The sequence below is a fragment of the Schistocerca serialis genome, chromosome 9, assembly GCF_023864345.2.
Source record: "Schistocerca serialis cubense isolate TAMUIC-IGC-003099 chromosome 9, iqSchSeri2.2, whole genome shotgun sequence".
In the NCBI taxonomy this organism is placed as follows: domain Eukaryota; kingdom Metazoa; phylum Arthropoda; class Insecta; order Orthoptera; family Acrididae; genus Schistocerca; species Schistocerca serialis.
In genome coordinates, this window is record NC_064646.1 from 214,790,245 (window position 1) to 214,814,133 (window position 23,889).

Consider the following 23,889-nt stretch of genomic DNA (forward strand, 5'->3'; position numbering starts at 1 on the left):
TGAAAGCATTGCACACTGCAGTTCCCACATGATCTGTGGTCAACTGGAAAGCCCGAAAGCCACATTGGAATCTTGATATATACTCTCCGGCTTCAAGGCCCAACAAAGATGGCAGCTGACCATACATTTGAATAGCTTACACAGCCCATTTGTCAGAGATATTGGCCAGTAGTTAGTTAAAATATGCGAGTCCTTTCCCAGTTTCATAACAGGAATAATAATACCTTCCCATCATTGAGAGGGAAATGCTCCTCCACCCCAATGGAAATAAGGATGGTAACTACTGCAAGCAGATACTTCAGCAAAGTGTGCCACAAAACATTCAGCAATTACCACAGGACCTGTGCAGATGTTACCATTGACAAGGATGCCAGTAACTGCCATTTGTGGTGGATGACTGCAGATGCAGTGGATTTAGTCCATACTTGGGACGATGGGATGTGGGATGTGGGATCACATAGATGATACATATTGCTCCCAACACTCTGTTTCCTTTGTTTTGTTACCAACTGTGCTTTCGTCTAGGATCTCTTGAATGCTATTAAATTAACTATAGAGGGATGGCACTTGTGCCGTTGAACTGCCTTGCGGCGCACCCCGATAGCTGTGGCTATATCATCAGATCGATCATTGGAATGAGCCTCACTAGTAAGGTATCCTTGCTGCAGCAACATGAATAATAGTATCAATAGTATCCTGTAACACGTTGTTGATATCCGTTGCATAACTGGCTGCAAATATGGCTGTAGAAGAGAAAGCCTGCCAGCCTAATTTCCGAAGCAACCAACGTGGAATGTACCAGATGTCTGTGAAAATAGAGTGGGAGAGAACAAAAGGAAAATGGTTGCTGCCACAAAAGATCATCACAGATGCGCCACTGAATCAGGGGTAAGATATTCGAGGTGTAGACTGTGAGATCAGTAGTTGAGTATGTTCCGTGGGCCCCACAGCAGTGTGCTTCAGCTCCAGTGTTGAGTAGGCAGACATCCAACTCTGAAAGGACGTGTTCTAGAACCTGGCCTCTGTGAGGCACAGAGTCACTGCCCCACAGAGAATTATGGGTATTCAAGTCCCCAGTACGAGGAAGGAAGGAGGTAGTCGTTCCCACCCAAATTGACAGGTAAACACTAACGGCCATGGGCCCTAGTTCAGTGGTAATAGGTACCTGCTCACTTAAAATATCAGACCGTATGAGGGTACAAACCCCACCAGACTCTCTCTTGACATTAACGCAATTGGTGCATCAGAGTTTGTAGTTTCTCAGAGCACAGAAATGTGCTGCTGTAAACTAGGTTTTCTGAGATGATATGCCTATTACAGAATGAGTAGCCAGTAAATGATGGAGTTCAGTCGGATGGCGATAGTAGCTGTTACAACTTCATTGAAGGAGCATTGGAGTCAGGTCTCAGAAAGTGGCAAATGGAAAAGATGGGTGTGATTACTTGGCTACCAGGTCGCAGTCTGCCTGATTGTGTGATACATTGTCAAGGTGAATAGGCTTGACCTTTGCATGGGTGGGGAGCGGAACATCCAAGATCTCAGAAAGTAGTTTATCTTTCTGCTTATCCTTGTGAGACTTCAATCTCTGTGAAGATTTGCTGATTTTATTATCTGGGAGCGAAGAGGACCACACTTTTCTTCAGCCCACAGCCTGTGGCTGCTGGTTCTTGTCTTGAGAGGTGCCACCTTGACAGGTGTTCTCGTCTCTGATGATTAGGCATCTCAGGCTGCGCCACTGGTGCGGGAACCACCTATGCTACAGGAGCAGGGAGTGTGGGAGTTGATATTCCCATCCCCAACTGTGGAGCAGGCTCTAGAATATCACCAGGCCTTGTCGTCAGGTGAGGTATGGACTGACATAACAGTAGCAAAATTTGAAACCATAGCAGTCAGATGATGTCTTTCAGATTTTAACTTTGATTCTTGATAAGACAGGTGGTCAAGTGTTTTATGCTCTTGAATTTTCTTCTCCCTCTTAAACACTGAGCATTGTGATGAACGAGGAGGGTGTGGTTCCAGACAGTTGACACATTGAGGACTTTGGTCACAAGGGCTGTCCTAATGGGATGCCCATCCACATGCCCGACAGATAGCCTCATTGGAATTGCAGCAGGACATGTTTCTGAACCTCTGGCACCTGAAACACTCATCAGAGGAGGAAAATAAGGCCTGACGTCACACCTATAAACCAAGAGCTTAAACCTCTCAGGCAAAATGTTGCCATCGAAGGCCAGGATAAAAGCTCCAGTGTCCGCTCTATTATTTTTTGACCCCTTCCGGATGTGGTGAACAAAATGGACTCCACACCACCAGATTAGTACCAGCAATTTATCAGTTTGTAGTGTTGGGTCCCAATGGAAGCTTACACCTTGATTCTACTGAGCTCGTTATGAGGAGAAATGGTGACTGGTGATATCTCCAACCTTTACACAGGCCTGAAGTGCCCATGATTGATTGGTGTGCAAGGTTTTGATCAGCAAAGATCCATTTCTCATCTTTTCTATTGCTGCTACATTTCCAAACAAATCTTCAATATTTTCAATGAAAAACAGTGGCTTCATTGTAGTGGAAGATCTGCTGTCAGTTCGGAAACAAACCAAGAACTCGGCAAACTGTTCACTTCCATTTCTCCATACTTGGCTCTCATCTTGACGCATGATCAAAGGCGGAAATGCCACAGTATTTTTAATCTCTTTATTAAAATCACTGTTCCTGATTGTTAAGATGGCTGTGTTGGCATAGCCACCATTAAGTTTGATGTATTTCATTGCAAATCATCCAATTCGATGCCACTCACTTTGATCAGAGGCTCTCTCCTTGGGCACCACCCTACCGAGGGATAGGCCACCTGGCACAGCAGCCATTGCCCAGAGTCACGGTACACGGAAGCTGATAGGCACCTACACCTTGGCTGACACAGGGAAGTAATATCAAGGTAAAAATGTGACCAAATAAGAAGACTCCTATTAGTTGCCTCTTATGCCAGGCAAGGAAGGGCTGCAGGTCTAGTCTAGACCCCTACACCACAGAGGGGGAGGGGGTTCAGAGCAGAAGGAAGGAAGGGGGAAGTTTCTGCATCCAGTGTATCATCTCAGGCTGTTATGAATATCAGTACAAATCAACATATACACTTTTCCTGGCACCCTCTACCGGTTGACATGGTATCTACAGTAGGTCTGGTAACATTTGAGGTTGGACAGCGATTGCTAGAAAATCATGCTTCCTATTGAGCTATGCAGACCGTCAAACAAGATGACAATAATTATCACATTCCTGAGAGATGGCAGTAATATCTACTACAATTCAATTGGATGATCATCTTTTGGATGTCTTTAGGAAAGGAAGTGAAGGGGCCTGAATGGAAGGTCATGCTCCAGAAAACAGTTTTTGTCATTGGTTATAATGGTACAAATCTGTCTTTTGGTGATGATGGTGCAGTTTTATTTTGGGCCACAGCAGTTTTCTTCCCTTTGTCTTCCAATTGGACATGAGCAGTAACCTTCAAGATCTGCTCTTCTCTTGCCATTGGCATTCCTCTTTGCTCAATGTTTGTGCATTGGTGCAGTGTAACAAATGAAGTTGCAGCTCAGGTGTCTGTACCACCTGCATTTGTTAATAGTCTGTGTATCTACATAAGTTTTAGAAGTGAGCTGCTTTGTTGCAGAAGCAAATTATTTTATGAAAGTAGAGGGCTGTCTTCCCTGAAATGCTTTCTTTGCCTCAGAATACAGTATATATTTCATGATTTTGATCTCCTGGATCTTCTTCTCATCAATTAATACTGGACATTCTTAGCTACAAACAGGCTGGCTGTTAGAACAATTGACACATTTAGGCAGAGCTGTGCACTGACAACCTGGCCCTTGTACAGATAAGCCACATCTGCCAAACGTAGCTAAGAATGTCCTGTCTTTGCAGAGAGAGAAGAAGCCCAAGAGATCAAAGTCCAAATTATTAGCAAGAGCTAGAAGACTTCGGGGCAACAGTTCTTAATTGCCACCAAGTATTCCGCTAATGTTACGATTGTGTGAAAGTCCATCAGGAGCACTTTCGAGAGAGGAGAGAGGTGCTTCGTGGCTGTTGTAATGTGGAATTGCAAACTCCAGACCAAATGTGGAATCGCAAACTCCAGACCAACCCACGATACACTGGCCAGACTTTGGTGGCCTATTTTGGCACAGTTGTCAACACTACCAGTCAGGATTCAGCTTTCAGGTGGTACAGAGTGACTACTGAGAGGGAGAGTTGATACTTGAATGTCACCACAAATAAAGAATACAACTTCACTTTCTTCAGATCATTTTCCCTACTCATTGCGAGAGGACATTTTAATTCCATTTTTAAAAAATGTGAAGGACAAATCATCCCTGAGTAGTGTTGCCTTCACTACCAGCAATAAAAAGAACTTAACGAGTGGATGGTCAACTATCACCTTGTCTGGATATCAGAATCCAGGCAGTTCCTTAGTTGCTGTAAGTGTGGCTTCTGGAGATATCACTCTACTTCTGATAACATGGCTCTCCTGGAAGTGGCTATACAACAGGCTTTCCTGCACCATGATCACCCCCTTGCCATATTTTTTGTAATCGAGTAGATCTAAGGCACTACCCAGAGGTATATTACCCTAAGGCAGCTTCATGAATTGGGTTTTTGAGGATGTCTTCCCATCTTTATGTGGTCCTTCCTCCCACCCCACTATTCTACATATCGAGATGGTGACTCCTCTCTTACCACTTCGAGCAGGAGAAAGGTATCCCTCGAGGTAGTGTTTTAAGTGTGACAGTCTTTGCCATACCTATAAACTGTATTATGTCCATTGTTACACCTCCTGTCCAGTGTTTTTTGTTTATTGACGTCTTCTCTGTATTTTGTTCCTCTTTGAGCCACGCAACAAGAACAACTCATCTGTTACAAATGATTGCCATGCCTTTGGGTCCTAAACAGACAGTTCCTGAAAGCACTCATTACTTTAAAATGTCTTAGCCACAATTCATGTGTGGCAAACCAGACTTTCCCACTCCAGTTTTGCAGGGCCTTTGTGTGATCTCATCTTGATTACAGGTACACAGTGTATGGGTCTGCATGACCCTCTTTTTAACATGTTGGATGTGGTTCACCACGAAGGAATTCGGGCTGTTACTGCAGCCTTTCGAACCAAGCCCAAACACCGAGCCTTTGTGCTGGAGCTCATGAGCTGCCGCATCACATCAGGTGATGACTTCTTATGGTGCGCCAGGTCTCTAAAAGACTCTCCACACAACACACACCTACACACCATACCACTGCTCAGCCATCAATGGGAAGACTTTTTCAAACTTGTCACTGAGCACTATAGACTTTGTGTGAAGGACTGCCTTTTGGAAATGGGTGTGGTGGTTTTTTAAGGCTTTGCACTAAAGCTGTCGGCACACAGAACGTGCTGTCGAACGTTAACGTTGTGCGTGCCAAGTTGAACGTGCTGCTGAATGCTCAGGAACGACGCGACTTGTGCATATGGTACATGGGCCCTAATGTGGTATACGCGATCGCAACGCACTCCAGCGGCAGTTGACGGACGTTTCTAGTTCATAAATCAAATTGTTTACTCAATGGGAGCGCGTAAAATTTCCACGTTAGCTCTATTAAAACGCACATTTCCCCCATTGTCCACGAAAAGGAAAGTACCATCTCCAATCAATAAGGACACAGACTTATAAAAGTTCCATTACAAGCAGTGCGGTACAAATTTGGAATACTTCTCCGCATAAGATAAACATTATTTCATCATTCCCATATTTTAGTAAAACCCCAAGGTCAGTTTTACTTGATCACTGTACCTACCCAGTAGCAGAATCTTTGCAACATGTGAATTACGAAGTGTAAAAGAAAGAGGAGCAAAATATCTTCACACACGTAGCACAAGCTGTCCTGTAGATTAAGCCAATCGAACAAAGTCACCCCTCAAAAAAAGGTGAACTTATATTTACATAAACATCAAATAATATAGTATATACTTATATTAAACTAATAATAAAGTATCAGAACCTAATAAAAACGCAAATGTTAGGAAAAAAAATTTGGAAAAGGCGAGACGCGAACCACCGCCCCACCACACTACCTAACAGCTGACAGTGACACTATTCATTACCCTACACCAACAACACAGCCTTTATGGCATAGTATGTCCCCCTACTGAAAACCTTAATCGTACATATGTTACTGATTAAAATTTAATATAACAAATTGTACCAAGAACAATGCGTTTTGGGTGGATCTTCAGTGTGTCGCTGCCTTCAAACAGCCTACTCTCATAATACGCAAGTTACAATAATTCTTTTGCCACGAATATGATGTTTCACATTATTTTATTGCAACGAATCACACAGTTAACAACGGGTTTCCCAGTCATTCTCAGTTTGGTGGTGCTCAGAAACGGCATATATACATATAGGCTTGAAATGAATGCCAATATGGCGCCTCACAACTCTGTACTGAAGGGAGACAGCGTGCGTGTAATGTAGGCGGCATTGTGCCATCTCATTGGTCAACGCTCAGAATATCTGACATGCCAGATACTGCTCTGCACATTCGAAAAGACTCCCGAACGTGTTATTCCACGCTATGACATCAGAAACTCGGCACGCTCAACGTTCGGATGCACGGTCTGTGAGCCGACGGCTTTAGGCTGGAGAAAGTCTCCAACTTGGCTCCTACAAGCCCCAGAATTATTTTACGCTTGATGAATTTTAAGAAACATTGGACTCCAGATATTATGTTTAAATGTCTGTTTCAACAGACATGAACCATGGACCTTACCGTTGGTGGGGATGCTTGCATGCCTCAGCAATACAGATAGCCATACTGTAGGTGCAACCACAATGGAGGGGTATCTGTTGAGAGGCCAGACAAAAGTGTGGTTCCCGAAGAGGGGCAGCAACCTTTTCAGTAGTTGCAGGGGCAACAGTCTGGATGATTGACTGATCTGGCCTTGTAACACTAACCAAAACAGGCTTGCTGTGCTGGTACTGCGAACGGCTGAAAGCAAGGGGAAACTACGGCCGAAATTTTTCGCGAGGGCATGCAGCTTTACTGTATGGATAAATGATGATGGCTTCCTCTTGGGTAAAATATTCCGGAGGTAAAATAGTCCCCCACTCGGATCTCCGGGCAGGGACTACTCAGGAGGACATTGTTATCAGGAGAAAGAAAACTGGCGTTCTACGGATCGGAGCTTGAATGTCAGATCCCTTAATCAGGCAGGTAGGTTAGAAAATCTAAAAAGGGGAAATGTACAGGTTAAAGTTAGATATAGTGGGAATTAGAAGTTCGGTGGCAGGAGGAACAAGACTTTTGGTCAGGTGAATACAGGGTTATAAATACAAAATCAAATAGGGGTAATGCAGGAGGTTTAATAATGAATTTAAAAAATATAGGAACGCGCGTAAGCTACTACAAATAGCATAGTGAATGCATTACTGTGGCCAAGATAGATATGAAGCCCACGCCTACCACAGTAGTACAAGTTTATATGCCAATTAGCTCTGCAGATGACGAAGAGATTGATGAAATGTATGATGAGATAAAAGAAATTATTCAGATAGTGAAGGGAGATGAAAATTTAATAGTCATGGGTGACTGGAACTCAAGAAAAGGAAGAGAAGGAAACATAGTAGGTGAATATGGAAAGGGAGTAAGGAATGAAAGAGGAAGCTGCCTGGTAGAATTTTGCACAGAGCATAACTTAATCATAGCTAACACTTGGTTCAAGTATCATGAAAGAATGTTGTATACACGGAAGAAGCCTGGAGATACTGGACGGTATCAGATAGATTATATAATGGTAAGACAGAGATTTAGGAACCAGGTTTTAAATTGTAAGACATGAGATGGGACCCTGATAAACTGAAAGTACCAGAGGTTGTAGAGTGTTTCAGAGAGAGCTTTAGGAAACGATTGTCAAGAATGGGGGAAAGAAATACAGTAGAAGAAGAATGGGTAGCTTTGAGAGACGAAATAGTGAAGGTAGCAGAAGATCAAGTAGGTAAAAAGGCGGGGGCTAATAGAAATCCTTGGGTAACAGAAGAAATATTGAATTTAATTGATGAAAGGAGAAAATATAAAAATGCAGTAAATGAAGCAGGCAAAAAGGAATACAAACGTCTCAAAAATGATATTGACAGGAAGTGCAAAATGGCTAAGCAGGGATGGCTAGAGGACAAATGTAAGGATGTACAGGCTTATCTCACTAGGGGTAAGATAGATACTGCTACAGGAAAATTAGAGAGACCTTTGGAGAAAGGAGAACCACTTGCATGAATATCAAGAGCTTTGATGGAAACCCAGTTCTAAGCAAAGAAGGGAAAGCAGAAAAGTGGAAGGAGTATATAGAGGGGCTATACAAGGGCGATGTACTTGAGGACAATATTATGGAAATGGAAGAGGATGTAGATAAAGATGAAATGGGAGATATGATATTGCGTGAAGAGTTTGACAGAGCACTGAAAGATCTGAGTCGAAACAAGGCGCACGGAGTAGACAACATTCCATTAGAACTACTGTCAACCTTGGGAGAGCCAGTCCTGACAAAACTCTACCATCTGGTGAGCAAGATGTATGAGACAGGCGAAATACCCTCAGACTTCAAGAAGAATATAATAATCCCAACCCCAAAGAAAGCAGGTGTTAACAGATGTGAAAATTACCGAACTATCAGTTTAATAAGTCACAGCTGCAAAATACTAACGTGAATTCTTTACAGACGGATGGAAAAACTGGTAGAAGCCGACCTCGGGGAAGACCAGTTTGGATTCCGTAGATATGTTGGAACACGTGAGGCAATACAGACCCTATGACTTATCTTGGAAAATAGATTAAGGAAAGGCAAACCTATGTTTCTAGCATTTGTAGACTTAGAGAAAGCTTTTGACAATGTTGACTAGAATACTCTCTTTCAAGTTCTGAAGATGGCAGGGGTAAAATACACGGAGCGAAAGGCTATTTACAATTTGTACAGAAACCAGATGGCATTTATAAGAGTCGAGGGGCATGAAAGGGAAGGTGGTTGGGAAGGGAGTGAGACATGGTTGTAGCCTCTCCCCGATGTTATTCAATCTGTATATTGAGCAAGCAGTAAAGGAAACAAAAGAAAAATTTGGAGTAGGAATTAAAATCCATGGATAAGAAATAAAAACTTTTTGGTTCGCTGAAGACATTGTAATTCTGTCAGAGACAGCAAAGGACAAGCAGTTGAATGGAATGGACAGTGTCTTGAAAGAAGAATATAAGATGAACATCAACAAAAGCAAAACGAGGATAATGGAATGGAGTCGACTTAAGTCGGGTGATGCTGAGGGAATTAGATTAGGAAATGAGACACTTAAAGTAGTAAAGGAGTTTTGCTATTTGGGGAGCAAAATAACTGATCATGGTCGAAGTAGAGAAGATATAAAATGTAGACTGGCAATGGCGAGGAAAGAGTTTCTGAAGAAGAGAAATTTGTTAACATCAAGTATATATTTAAGTGTCAGGAAGTCATTTCTGAAAGTATTTGTATGGAGTGTAGCCATGTATGGAAGTGAAACGTGGACGATAAATAGTTTGGACAAGAAGAGAATAGAAGCTTTCAAAATGTGGTGCTACAGGAGAATACTGAAGATTAGATGGGTAGATCACACAACTAATGAGGAGGTATTGAATAGAATTGGAGAGAAAAGAAATGTGTGACACAACTTGACTAGAAGAAGGGTTCGGTTGGTAGGGCATATTCTAAGGCATCAAGGGATCACCAATTTAGTATTGGATGGCAGCGTGGAGGGTAAAAATCGTAGAGGGAGACCAAGAGATGAATACACTAAACAGATTCAGAAGGTTTTTTTTTTTTTTTTTTTTTTTTTTTTTTTTTTTTTTTTTTTTTTTTTTTTTTTTTTTTTTTTTTTGTGGTTTTAGGGCGCAAAACTTCTATGGTCATTAGCGCCCAGCCCGTGACGTAGAAAACAGGAAAAAAACGAAATTTAAAATCAGCAGCAATGGAAACAAAGTCAGAAAATTTGAGAAACTAAAGGCAGAAGGAATGCTTAAAAGTCCACTATAGAAAGGGGTTGGTTGTCCCCCAAAAAAAAGCTTCAAATGACTGACGTCATTTCACTGTCACTAATAAACTGTAGAACGCGGTCAGCTGAGCGCGTGTCATCTGCTAAAATCGACGATAGATCAGGCGATAGCTGTAGACGGGAGCGTAACGGATTAAAATAGGGGCATTCAATTAAAAGGTGTCTGACCGTCCACAGCTGAGAGCAGTGGGGACAGAGTGGGGGAGGATCACCGCTTAAAAGATGTCGATGACTAAAAAGACAGTGCCCTATCCGGAGTCGAGCTAAAATTACCTCCTCCCGACGACGCGTTCGGGAGGAAGAGGTCCAAGCGCAAGGAAGGGCTTTCACTTCCCGCAATTTATTGTGGGGAAGTGTTGACCAATGCGCATGCCATAAATGAGTGACTTGGCGACATAAACCGCTCCGTAGATCGGTAAACGGAAGAGACTGAATAGCTGGCCGAGGAAGAGAGACTGCAGCCTTGGCCGCTATATCGGCCGCCTCATTTCCACAGATACCAGCGTGTCCCGGGAGCCAGAGGAACGCCACTGAGACGCCCCCCAGGTGGAGCAAGCGCAGACAGTCCTGAATCCGGTGGACCAGAGGGTGCACAGGGTAAAGAGCTTGGAGACTTAGGAGAGAGCTGAGAGAATCGGAGCAGATTACGTACTGTATCCGCTGATGGCGGCGGATGTAGTGGACAGCCTGGAGAACAGCGTAAAGCTCCGCAGTATAGACCGAACACTGGTCGGGAAGCCGAAAGTGATTTGGGGTGTCGCCAACAATATAGGCACTCCCTACACCTAACGATGTTTTCGAGCCATCGGTGTAAATAAATGTGGCTTCCGTCATTTGTGCACATAGAGCAGCAAATGCCCGACGGTAAACAAGTGTAGGGGTACCATCCTTGGGAAATTGACATAGGTCTCTGAGCAAGTCGATCCGGGGACGGTGCCAAGGCGGTGCTGTACCCCAAGTTGTCAAGAAGGTTTTAGGAAAGCGGAAGGAAAGAGAATGGAGCAGTTGACGGAAGCGGACTCCCGGGGGTAGTAGGGAGGAGGAGCGGCCTGAATACCAGACATCAAAGGAGGCGTCGAAAAAAAGGTTATGGGCTGGATTAGCAGGCATGGAAGACAGATGGCTAGCATAACGACTCAGAAGGTTTGCCCGCCGATTGGACAGCGGAGGTTCAGCAGTCTCAGCATAAAGGCTTTCCACAGGGCTGGTGTAAAAAGCTCCAGACACTAAACGTAATCCACGGTGGTGGATAGAGTCGAGTCGCCGAAGAATAGACGGCCGAGCAGAGGAGTAGACTATGCTTCCATAATCCAATTTCGAGCGCACTAAGGCGCGATAGAGGCGGAGAAGGACCACTCGGTCCGCTCCCCAAGAGGTACCATTCAGGACACGGAGGGTGTTAAGGGAACGCAGACAGCGAGCCGAAAGATAGGAAACGTGGGAGGACCAGCACAGTTTTCTGTCAAACATAAGACCCAAGAATTTAGCGACGTCGGAAAACGGAAGGTTGACAGGGCCTAGATGTAAGGAGGGCGGAAGAAACTCCTTACGTCGCCAAAAATTAACACAAACGGTCTTACTGGGTGAGAAACGGAAGCCGGTTTCGATGCTCCACGAGTGGAGGCGATCGAGACATCCTTGAAGACGTCTTTCAAGAAGGCTGGTCCGTTGAGAGCTGTAGTAGATCGCAAAATCGTCCACAAAGAGGGAGCCCGAGACATCAGGAAGGAGACAATCCATAATTGGATTAATGGCGATGGCAAACAGTACAACACTCAGCACGGAGCCCTGGGGTACCCCGTTTTCTTGGGAGAAAGTACGGGAGAGAGTAGTGTTCACCCGCACCCTAAATGTGCGCTCTGCCATAAATTCGCGAAGAAAAAGGGGCAGCCGGCCTCTAAAGCCCCAAGAGAACAGTGTACGGAGGATGCCTGTCCTCCAACAGGTATCGTACGCTCTCTCCAGATCAAAAAATATTGCTACCGTTTGGCGTTTCCGGAGAAAATTGTTCATGATATAAGTGGAGAGAGCAACAAGATGGTCAACAGCAGAACGATGCTTTCGGAATCCGCATTGGGCAGGTGTTAAAAGACTGTGGGACTCCAGCCACCAAGCTAAACGGTAATTCACCATACGCTCCAAAACCTTACAGACACTACTCGTGAGAGAAATGGGGCGATAGCTAGAGGGGAGATGTTTGTCCTTTCCAGGTTTCGGAACGGGAACGACAATAGCTTCCCGCCATCGCCTGGGAAAGGTACTGTCGGTCCAAATTCGATTATAAAGGCGAAGGAGGTAACGCAGGCTATGGGTTGATAAATGCAGCAACATTTGGACATGGATACCATCCGGTCCTGGGGCGGAGGAGCGAGAAGAAGAGAGTGCATGTTGGAGTTCGCGCATGGAGAAAACAGTATTGTAGCTTTCGCGATTTTGAGAGGAGAAAGCAAGATGTCGCACTTCCGCTGCACGTTTCTTCGGGAGAAACGCCGGCGGGTAATTTGAAGAGCTCGAAATCTCAGCAAAGTGCTGACCCAATGAGTTAGAAATTGCGACGGGGTCCACTAAGGTATCATGCGCGACAGTGAGCCCAGAGACCGGGGAGAAACTAGGCGCGCCTGAGAACCGTCGAAGCCGACTCCAAACTTCCGAGGAGGGAGTGAAGTTGTTAAATGAGCTAGTAAAGAATTTCCAGCTTGCCTTCTTGCTATCGCGGATGACGCGACGGCATCGCGCACGGAGCTGCTTATATCGGATACAGTTGGACAAAGTTGGATGGTGACGGAAAATGCGAAGAGCACGTCGCCGCTCACGTATTGCGGCACGGCATGCCTCGTTCCACCAAGGGACTGGAGGGCGCCGGGGCAATTCGGAGGTGCGTGGTATTGAACGTTCCGCAGCTGTGAGAATAACGTCGGTAAAATGTGTGACCTCATCGTCGACGCTGGGAAAGCGACGGTCATCGAATGTCGCTAGAGACGAAAAAAGTGTCCAATCGGCTTGGGCAAACTTCCAGCGTCGCGAGCGCATATATGGCAGTTGAGGCTGCAGTCGAAGAACACATGGAAAGTGGTCACTCGAGTGTGTATCATCAAGGGCGAACCATTCGAAGCGCTGAGCTAGCGGAACAGTACCGACCGCAAGGTCCAAATGGGATAAATTTGCCGTGGAGGCAGACAAAAATGTGGGGACCCCAGTGTTGAGGCAGACTAAATCCGCTTGGTGGAAGACGTCTAGCAATAGTGAGCCACGTGGACAAGGATGTGGAGATCCCCAAAGCGGGTGGTGGGCATTGAAGTCCCCAACCAGCAAATAGGGGGGTGGAAGCTGATCAAGAAGATGAAGGAGATCAGCTCGTGCCATTGGTGTAGACGATGGAATGTATACCGTACAAAGAGAGAACGTGTATCCAGAAAGGGAAAGACGGACGGCGACAGCTTGGAAGGAAGTGTTTAAGGGGATTGGGTGATAATGGAGAGTATCATGGAGCAGAATCATGAGTCCTCCATGGGCTGGAGTGCCTTCAACAGAGGGGAGGTCATATCGGACGGACTGAAAATGAGGGAGAACAAAGCGGTCATGGGGACGCAGCTTTGTTTCCTGAAGACAGAAGATGACCGGCGAGTAGGATCGTAAGAGGATCGACAATTCCTCCCGATTGGCGCGAATGCCGCGGATATTCCAGTGGATAATGGACATAGGGTGAACAGAAATGGAGGAACGTCACCAAGGGTGCTGTCAACTCAACGACTGCTCAGAGCTTGCGACCGACAGGATGGAATGGCATTCAGTCGAAGGCAGAAGATCCTGATCCATAGGTTGGTCAGGAGCAGCTCCTGCCACCAACGATCGGCCAGTTGACCGGCCACCAACAGTGCGCCTCGGCGACACAGAAGATGGCCGAGGGCGATTTCCGCCAGGTGGTGCTGTAGATGGGACACGCCTTGGCGGAGAAGGAGAGGAACTGTGTTTCTTCGTAGCCTTCTTGGAGGTATGTTTAGATGAAGGAGGAACCGATGGTTGTGAAGTTGCAGTACGTAAAAACTCTTCACGAGAATGCTCTTTTTTGGAAGACTTGGCGTCTGACTTTTGGGCTCGAGATTTAGCAGAACCCGACGAAGGGTGAGCCATAGAGTGGGCAGGCGAAAGAGGTGAGGTTGAACGGGCGATCTTTGCGCTGGCCGATCTGACGACCGTGGTACTAAATGTGAGATCGCAAGTCTGCGTGGCCGCCTCCTTTGTTGGCCGAGGAGAAGCAAGGACAGCGCTGTATTTTCCTTTCTGAGGCACGGTGGGCTGTCGACTGGCGAGTAACTTTCGAGCAGCAAAGGTCGACACCTTTTCCTTCACTCTTATTTCCTGGATCAGCTTTTCGTCCTTAAAAACAGGGCAATCTCGAGAGGAAGCAGCGTGGTCACCCATACAGTTGATGCAGCGAGGGGATGGAGGTGGACAAGCACCCTCATGGGCATCCCTGCCACACGTAACACATTTGGCCGGATTGGAACAGGACTGGCTGGTGTGATTGAACCGCTGACATCGATAGCAACGCGTAGGGTTTGGGACATAAGGGCGAACGGAAATTATCTCATAGCCTGCTTTGATTTTTGATGGGAGTTGAACTTTGTCAAATGTCAAGAAGACAGTGCGGGTTGGAATGATGTTCGAGTCAACCCTTTTCATAACCCGATGAACAGCGGTGACGCCCTGGTCAGACAGGTAGTGCTGAATTCCTTCGTCAGACAATCCATCGAGGGAGCGTGTATAAACGACTCCACGCGAGGAATTTAAGGTACGGTGCGGTTCCACCCGGACAGGGAAGGTGTGGAGCAGAGAAGTACGCAGCAATTTTTGAGCCTGGAGGGCACTGTGTGTTTCCAACAACAGGGTGCCATTCCGTAGTCTGGAACAAGACTTTACAGGACCCGCAATTGCGTCGACACCTTTCTGAATAATGAAAGGGTTGACCGTGGAAAAGTCGTGACCTTCGTCAGACCGAGAAACAACAAGGAACTGTGGCAACGATGGAAGAACCGTCTGTGGCTGAGACTCAGTGAACTTACGTTTGTGAGCAGACATAGTGGAAGGTGAGGAAACCATTGCGGAAGAATCCCCCATGATTACCGGCGTCTCCGATGGCGCGCTCCTCCCTTGTGGGGGCCCTCACCGAGGGCACACCCGCCTTAGGTGATTGTTCACACCTCAGGTCACACCTCCCGACAAACGGACGGAGGGACCAATCGGCACTTTCGGAAGGTATCAGCTCGGGTAATCACCCCTCCCTGGGCCTGGCCTTTACCAGGGGGTACGTACGTGTCCTACCTGTCTACCCGGGGCGGGGAATTACGCGTTACCCCGTCACCGGCTACGCATGGAAGTGCGTGGGTCGGCCTTCAGACACGCACAGGGAGGAAGAAAGAGAAAGGGAAAGGAAAGAAGAGGGGGTCTCAAACGCCGCAGCGGAGAAAAGGGTAAAGAGAAGAGGTAAGGAAAGGAGATGGACAAAGGAAGGAAGAAGACATACAAGCAAGTAAGAAGAAGAATGCGGTACATTTACAAGCGTCCGTCTCCGGACGTAGGCGCAAACCATACTCCCAGAGGGGGAGAAAGTGAAGGAATCAGCCAGAGGTGAGGGGGGGGGGGGGGGGTGAAGACAGGGGATGGGGAAGGATGCGGAAAGGGAAGGTATGCAGCCCGGAAAGGAAGGAAGGCCACATTAGCTCGGGGCCCCGTGCTCGCTACGCACGTATCCACAAAAGAGTTGTGGATCCCCTGGGGGGGGGATTCAGAAGGATGTAGGTTGCAGTAGGTACTGGGAGATGAAGAAGCTTGCAAAGGATAGAGTAGCATGGAGAGCTGCATCAAACCAGTCTCTGGACTGAAGACCACAACAACAAAAACAACAGCACTTCAAACAGGCATCACGATTTGAAAGTTGAGTACACTGACAGCTCCCAAGATGGGGCCTCCCTTGGGTGTTCAATCATCCTTCCCAATCGTGTCTCCAGGACTTGTCTTCCCCATCATTATACTCTATTTTCTACAGAGCTCCATGCAATCCTGAAGGCACTGAAGCAGATGAGTCATCTTCAGTGCAAACCATTTCTCATCCGCTCCGTTTCCCTTAGTGACCTACAACTGTTGCAGTGCACATACCCAGCAGAGAAAATGGTCCAGTTCATACACAATCAACTAGATGTCATGCAAGAGTAGAGGTAGGAGATGTAATTCTACTACATATTAGCGCACAAGGAAATTTGGGGAAATCAGTAAGTATGTACAGCCACCAAGGAGGCCTGCAGGGAAGACAATGTGCCATTTCCCTGCAGATTGTTATCTCTTTGGTGAGTCAGAGATCCATCAATAGTGTGGGGAAGGGGGAGGGGAAGGAGGTGGGGGATGGGGGGAGGATGAGAACGAGGAGGAAGAGGTGGTGGTGGTGGTGGTGGTGGTGTAGGGAGGAGGAGTGGCTGGCAGTAACAGACAATAAACTGCGGCTGGTGAAGCAAATTACCTGGCCTTGGCATTTTTGATGCCGGTCACTACAGAAAGATGAGGTGGCTCTGACTTTCCTCTGAATTGGGCACTGTGCTCTAATGCATGGCTTTTTACACTGAAGAGAGTCAGTCTGTGACGCCAGTGGTGTGCAAATTGCAGTACATCATATTTTAACTGAGTGCATATTATTTTGTGATAAGTAGGCACAAGCAAATTTAGGTGGAGATTTGTCCTCTATTTAGCTGATGGCAAGAAAAGTGTTTTTGAGCTTTTAAAATTTTGTTATGTGTCTGGATTCTGGCCAAAGACTTTAGGCTGGAGATTTCAGTGTGTTGTATAGCAGTTGGCTCATCCTTCTTATTCCAGTGAACAATGTGTGGCCATGCACACTCACTCATGTTTTTAGGACATCCTTTATGTTTTTATTTGCAGTTCCCATTTTAATAATTTGGGACCTTTATCCACACTCATCTCATTAAATTTTAGTATGAGCACTAAGGACCTTGCTGTCGTGCGCCCTCACTACAACCACCACCATCATAATCAAAACAGGCACTTCTCAAAGCAGAATATGATGATTGCAAGCCTAAACATCACGGGAATTACAAGGAACAAGTATATCATCTTATTGACAGTCTGCCAAACACATAAATGGAATGTATTATGCACTCAAGAAACTCACAGAGCCAGAGAAGGGACAACACACTAAATACAAGGAATGGGACCAGCTGTGGAGCATTACACTCCAAACATGGCAGTGCCATATTTGTCATTTAAAAAATGAAAAACTGTGTCAGTTAGCTAATAAGTAACTAGTGGATTTTTTGTCTTTGTAAATGGTAAATGACACAGTTGCAGGCTTTTCTGAAATATCGATTATAATGAAAAAAATTAAGTGCTACATTCATTAGACCATCCATCATTGTGTACCTCTGTAAGTAAAATCACAAATAATGGCATTGAAATACCAACAATCAAAAGTGAAAACTTCACAGTCACAACCATACACAAATCTCAAAGAGAAAAATTCACTTTCTTGATGCCAAAACCAAAATATCAAATTCATAGTAGAATATTTCAATTGCCACAGCATCTACTGGGGGTAAAACGAAACACATGAGAATGGATACCTGTTGAAAGAGTGGTCAGATACAAGTGGTGTCCACTCTTCATGACCCAAAACTTCCCTGCTTCTTCACAAGCAAAATATGGAAGTGGGCTACAACCCCAATAACTGTATCACCAGCTCCAACATACAAGACTGCTGTATTAATATGGTATATCAGCCCATTCCTCGAACCCAGCACAGACCACCTGGGATACAGGCATACACCACAGTGAAGACTGCTAAGGTGCTGTTCTGCAGAAGATTTAACTTCAGGAAGGCCAAATGATAACCTTCCATGAGGAATCTGACAAATCCATTGTGGACCTTACCCTACATCTGAAAATTGCCAAGAATTTGTAAAAATATTACAAAGAATCTCAAGACAACACATACCACAAGGCTGCAGACAGCAGCTCATCCAGGTCTCTCACAAAGACCTACTCAGCTCCTCACTAAATATAAAAAACTGTATCAGAAAGATCCTTTCAATGAAGAAACTATGACATGCAGCACTGATGGAAAAGCTAGTGAAGCTAGACTGACTAGATGGATTGCAAACTTGCAGAGGGTGGACACGACACACAGCAGCAAAATAGCCTGGAATCTTATCAAAAAGCTCAATGGTGACCCACACGGCTCTGGAGGCCCCGCAGAGGTACACTCAACCACGTGGCCCATCAGCTCCTCTTGAATGGAAAGCCCAATAAGGAATACCAGAAAGTAAAAAATCAACAGGGCCTTACAATCAGGAATCCATACACTCTCAGCACCTTTCACAATGAAAGAACTCAATCAGGGCATCAATACTACAACAGATAGTATAGCGACTAGCATGGACGACGTGCATGAAGCAGGTCAAATATTTTGGCCTGGGCGCAAAAATGTGGATCCTGCAGCTTTACAACCATTGCTGTGAAACTTACAGGCTTCCAAGGTTGTGGAGAAAGGCATGAACAGAGGCACTACAGAAACCTGGGAAGGAACCACATTCACCAAAGAATGCTGAACTATATCACTGCTTTGTCACCTGTACACATTTTATGAGAGACTCATTTTAAGCCACTATCAATCTGAAACTTACCACTCAAAAAGCTGGTTTTAGGCCTGGCAGATCATCTACCAGCCAAATTCTGTACTTGATAGAATGTACAGAACAAGGATATGAAAATAAAAAGATTAAAAAACTACCAATAGTCAACTGCAGCTCCGCGTGCAATTCATTCAACCATAGGTTTCTCTTCCAGAAACTCTACAAAACACTAGGAGATAACCAATTTGTCAAGCTCATCGAGCCTCTCCCACAAAACAGACAGTTTTGTGTGGTTCTCAATGGCAAAACAAGCCGATGGTGAAACCAAAGAAATGGACTGACCCAGAGAATCATTCTGGACCCCTTACTTTTTAACCGATACACTAATGACTAGCCAACACCTAATCATACTAACCATTTCCAATAAGCAGATGACCTGGCAAATACAGATCGTGGGAGGGTTTTCAAGGACATGAAGTAGAAGCTGTAGAAAACACTCATGGACTTGTCAGAATATTATCAAAATAGCTTCCTCCGACTTAATCCTTCGAAGACTCAAGTAACCACTTTCCATCTATGATCTTGGCAAGTAACGTGAAAGCTCAAGGTTTCCTGCAATAATACCACACTGGAACACACAGATAAAGCAACCTAACTGGGTATGGCAGTGGACTGATCTCTGACATATAGACACCACTGTGAAGAGAGATATCAGAACGTGTTCTCCAGAAATAATACTTTGCAAAAACTTGTAAATAGCAAATGGGAAGAAAACCTACTATCCTGAGAACCACTGCACAAACACTATGCTTTTCTGTGGCTGAATATGCCTGCCCAGTATGAACTGGGCCAACCTGCATGAAGAAACATAAGACTTACTGAAACGTGTCAAATAACAACTGGATGTATGAAATCCACACCCCCACCAAAGTTTTACAGAGCTACTGCTTTTTCGTATTCCTACTTCTGAAGAACATCTCACAAATTTACAGAGAGCTTCAGACAAACCACTGATAACTGACGTTCTCTCTTGGTACTGAGTGCAAGTCTGGATGCCAAGGTCCCATAGAAGACTCTTAAATGTGGCCATTGAAGAACCACCACCTGACTATCCACCGAAACAGGTCATGCCTGGTGGCTCCACGACAAACTGGGAAACATGGACAACCCAGAACTGCACCTGAAAAAGGGTGGCCCCATGAAAACAAACATTATCAGATGGGGTCATGGTAATGAGGGCGATGATAAAGTGCTGTGCAAGACATGGAACACCACCTAGCCAGTCCAAACTGTCCCTACAGATGCAACCTTGATGATTTGTGGCTGGACAAGAAAGAAGCTCTGCACATGGCCCACTACCGTGTGGAAAGACTATGATTTGGTTTCCAGACAGGAAAAAGGAAGTAAAGTAGTACATCTTTTAAACTTGAAGCAGAATAGCAACTATTATATCTGTGGTTGTATACATATGCTACTATGGTGTTTTGAGGCATTACAGTGACCTTGAAGACTGAAAGAAATGACATAATAAAGATTCACTATCTGTGCTTTCCAACATGACTTTCTCGTCACCAAAACTGTAATAACTCTCTCTAATCACACTGGATGAATCACAGATAGAGCAATCTGTTACTCTCTTTTTTTAAAAAACACTAATGTGGTAAAGACACAGTCTTTTCTGGTTAGTTGCTTAAAATGCTGTTCAAGATAATTTTCTGACTGCACACAAACATTTATTTTATTCTCCATCCCACCAGTAAATATGTAGTTCTTTTATCTCTCAATCAAGCACACTGCATGCTGGTGTTTGGTCAACAAAATATCACACATACATTAAACAACTCTTAACAAATTCCATGCCAGATAATTTCAATGAAAAATTAATTTCTCCATAACTACAAGAATCACAGTAATTGTAGAAGTGAGGTTAGCACACATCCAGTAGCAGTCAGACACAATGTATACAAACAGAGTACGAAAAGAATTGAGTGAAGTTTAGGGTTTTGCGGGATTTCTCTTGACACAGTTATACAGTAAAGCTAGTTAGTGCAAAGTGATCAAAATGTACAATTTAAATATCTGTTAATCATCTATGAAAGAAGAAGCTAGTAGTTTTATCAAGTTGGAACAACTGATGAAATTTAATAACATTTTATTTAATTTCATATTCACTTCAAGGAAAAGAAACTGCTAGAGGAATACTTTGATGAGTAATACATAGGAAAAGTGATGTGGATAAAGTGATATTACCCATCCAGCACATCACTTGTGGATGTATCATGAATAGGTTATGCAAGACTGAGTAGGGAATACAGACAACAACACAGCAGTCATTTGTGACTGGAACAGAACAGAGGTGCAGCACGGAGACCGCAGAAGTAATGATAAATATGATCCAAACCATCAGCTTTGATAGTGAGTCTGTCAACAATGTAGTTATATATCAGTGCTACATAACAAACTATCATTGTATTTTGAATCAGGACACCTGTGGGAATGTGCAGATTTTGGGCAAGGACATTGTTATTTTTAATTTATTCAAATATATTTAAATTTGCAGACAACAGTGGGAAAATAGAAGTTTCCAGTTGAGACATTAATGAGCAATGGGAAACTGGAACAGATTATTTTCATCACACATTCTTTGTCTTTATCAACTCTCAGCCATACTATCACCTTCCAGTCTAACCTAACATTGAACTAAGTTATACTGAAGTCTGCTACCACATTTCTCATTTCATCAGTGAAACCACTGATTAAAGCAGAACAACATTACATCCACAGGTATTTACCAAAAAGCTCTCTGCTCTACATGGTACACCAGCTCCTGGAATACAACAGCAGATACATATCCTCAATAAAACTTCCAAGAACACTGCTCTGGAGTGTCAGAATTTTCAGGATTCCAGTTCATTCAGTAACTTCATATCATATGTTTGCTCAGACTTGAAGCATCTCTCATTAATAGGCTATTAAGTGGTTTTAAAAGCATAGAAATGCCTTTACTTTAACAACATCTCTATTACCTTTTCAATCCACCATTAATTTACTTAACTTCATACGATACATCTTGAAAAGGAGACAGCAAAAATTGGACCATGAATAAAACATGAAAGATATACCTAAGCGCACTATCCCATAAAATTCAATAAGGTGTTACAGATGCAAAGTGGAAGAAGGACTTTTCATGAAGTTCAATTTGTTCTGTCAAACATCTGCTCAATACATGAATGAAGTGCTGACATAAAGCAATTATATCAAGTAATCTATTAATCGGTGAAATTTTGTCCTGTGTAACACTATCAGGGACAGCCAACAGTAAAAAAAAAAAAATTAGGAGTACAGACAAAATCATTCCCTCTGTCACCATCTTTTCTGAGCTACGCAGATGAGTTATCCTTGCAATACACCATTCACTCCCACAACGCTCCTGACCTCGATCTTCATTAACCTCCTGTTGCCAAATCTTCCACACCCCAAAGTTTCCCCTTACTCTGTCCTATAACCCCCTCCCATTTCATGTCCCCACATCACCTTCATTGTGTGCCACTCCCTGACAGCTTTCACACCTGTGCCCACATGTCTATCCCAAGCACCTGATACCCCTCCCTTCTGGCCTCCCACATTCCTAGGCAACAAACCAGCTACCTCCCTGAAAGCTACTAGCTACCCATGCCCAACTCTCTTCTTGCCTCTTTCACTTTCTCCCTGTATCCAGCTTACCCAACATAGCCCACAGCCCATCTCTCTGTGTGTACGGGCCTCGGAGAGACCAATGGTACCAACCGATGACCATGTCATCCACAACCAATAGGCATCAGTTGATGTGTATATGGAGGGGCTTATGGCCAGTAGTACACTACTCTCATGGCTGTTGTCAGTTTTCACGATTGGAGCCACTACATCTCAGTCAAGTAGCTCCTCAACTGGCCTCTCAAGATTCTAAGTGCACACTGCTTGCCAGTAGCACTGTCGGACACTAGGTAGCGGGCAACATGCCAACATTTATTGCAGAGGCTATAGGTAGGTAGGTAGGAATGAGAGAGTGTGTGTTCCTTCTTTTTTTGTGTGTCCCTATCAATGCCTCAGCACTTCTGCTTTTTGGTGAGTGGTCTCTTAAAATTCATTATTTAAATTAAACAAAATTAAAGCAGCATATAAGGCATTCTTCGTCACCATAACTGTTGTGAGGATTCCAAGCTCATATGTCAGGGGTGTTACTGAAGCTCTACAATTTTTTAACAGAGGACCTGTTCACTGTCTCCAGAAAATGATTGTGACTACTGAGGGAAGCAACAACAGGGACTGATAATCATAATAAAATTAAGTCTCATTTGGTGGCTTCCTCCAACAGACAATAAAATCAGAAGGGACTGTTTCATTACAATTAATGTCAATATGGTGGCTTAAACTAACATCAACAACATTGCTTCAGAATGATGAGTAAGTGTTCAGTCCAACAATTTTAGTGTATCAGAATTAGTCATCACTCAATCTCACTTGAGAGAGCCTCAGCAATTGTGTGTTACACTGCAAAAGCCGAAAACAGAACAGCAAAATAACAGTTGTCCAAGACAGTTTTATATACCAAACAGACACCAAAACATACATCTACAACTAATCCCCTTTTTTCATACACACAGGCCTTGTCACAGCTAATCACTGTATGACAAATGCAACACTAAGCAACACAGAACATTTAAGTGATATAAATGTGAATAATGTAAGCTACAGTTGGAACAAATACTTTAAATTAAAAATCTCAACAGCACTGCTGTTGAATTATTAAATGCATCATTTGCACCCATGCTAAGTGTTACACAGAATATTTCATTCATTGTAAGACGTCAAATTTAACAAATTCAGTACTGTTCAGAGCTTCTTGGTTTTAATTAAAATCTACTACTGATAAGCAAGGGGATCTGAGAATTTTTTTAGATGCTGATAAATACTTTGTTTGGTGTGATGCAAAAATCACACAGGATACAATTGATTACATATTGCTGTGTGTTTTAAGTAATGGCCATTTTCTGCTTCCAGAAACTTGAACAAGCACACTGCAGATGAATATTTTAATCAATAGTGAGTACATGCACATTATAAATGCAGAGATAAAAGGTGATACATTCTGCAGTCACATCAGACAGACTTGAAAATATGCCTAA

At 44.1% G+C, this 23,889-nt stretch overlaps 1 protein-coding gene across 2 annotated transcripts in view; it reads right to left on the reverse strand.

Moving 5' to 3' along the window:
* The window catches only part of LOC126418648 (phospholipase DDHD1-like), a 189,753-nt gene that overhangs the window by 164,898 nt on the left and 966 nt on the right, over positions 1–23,889 (reverse strand). The window lies entirely within an intron of this gene.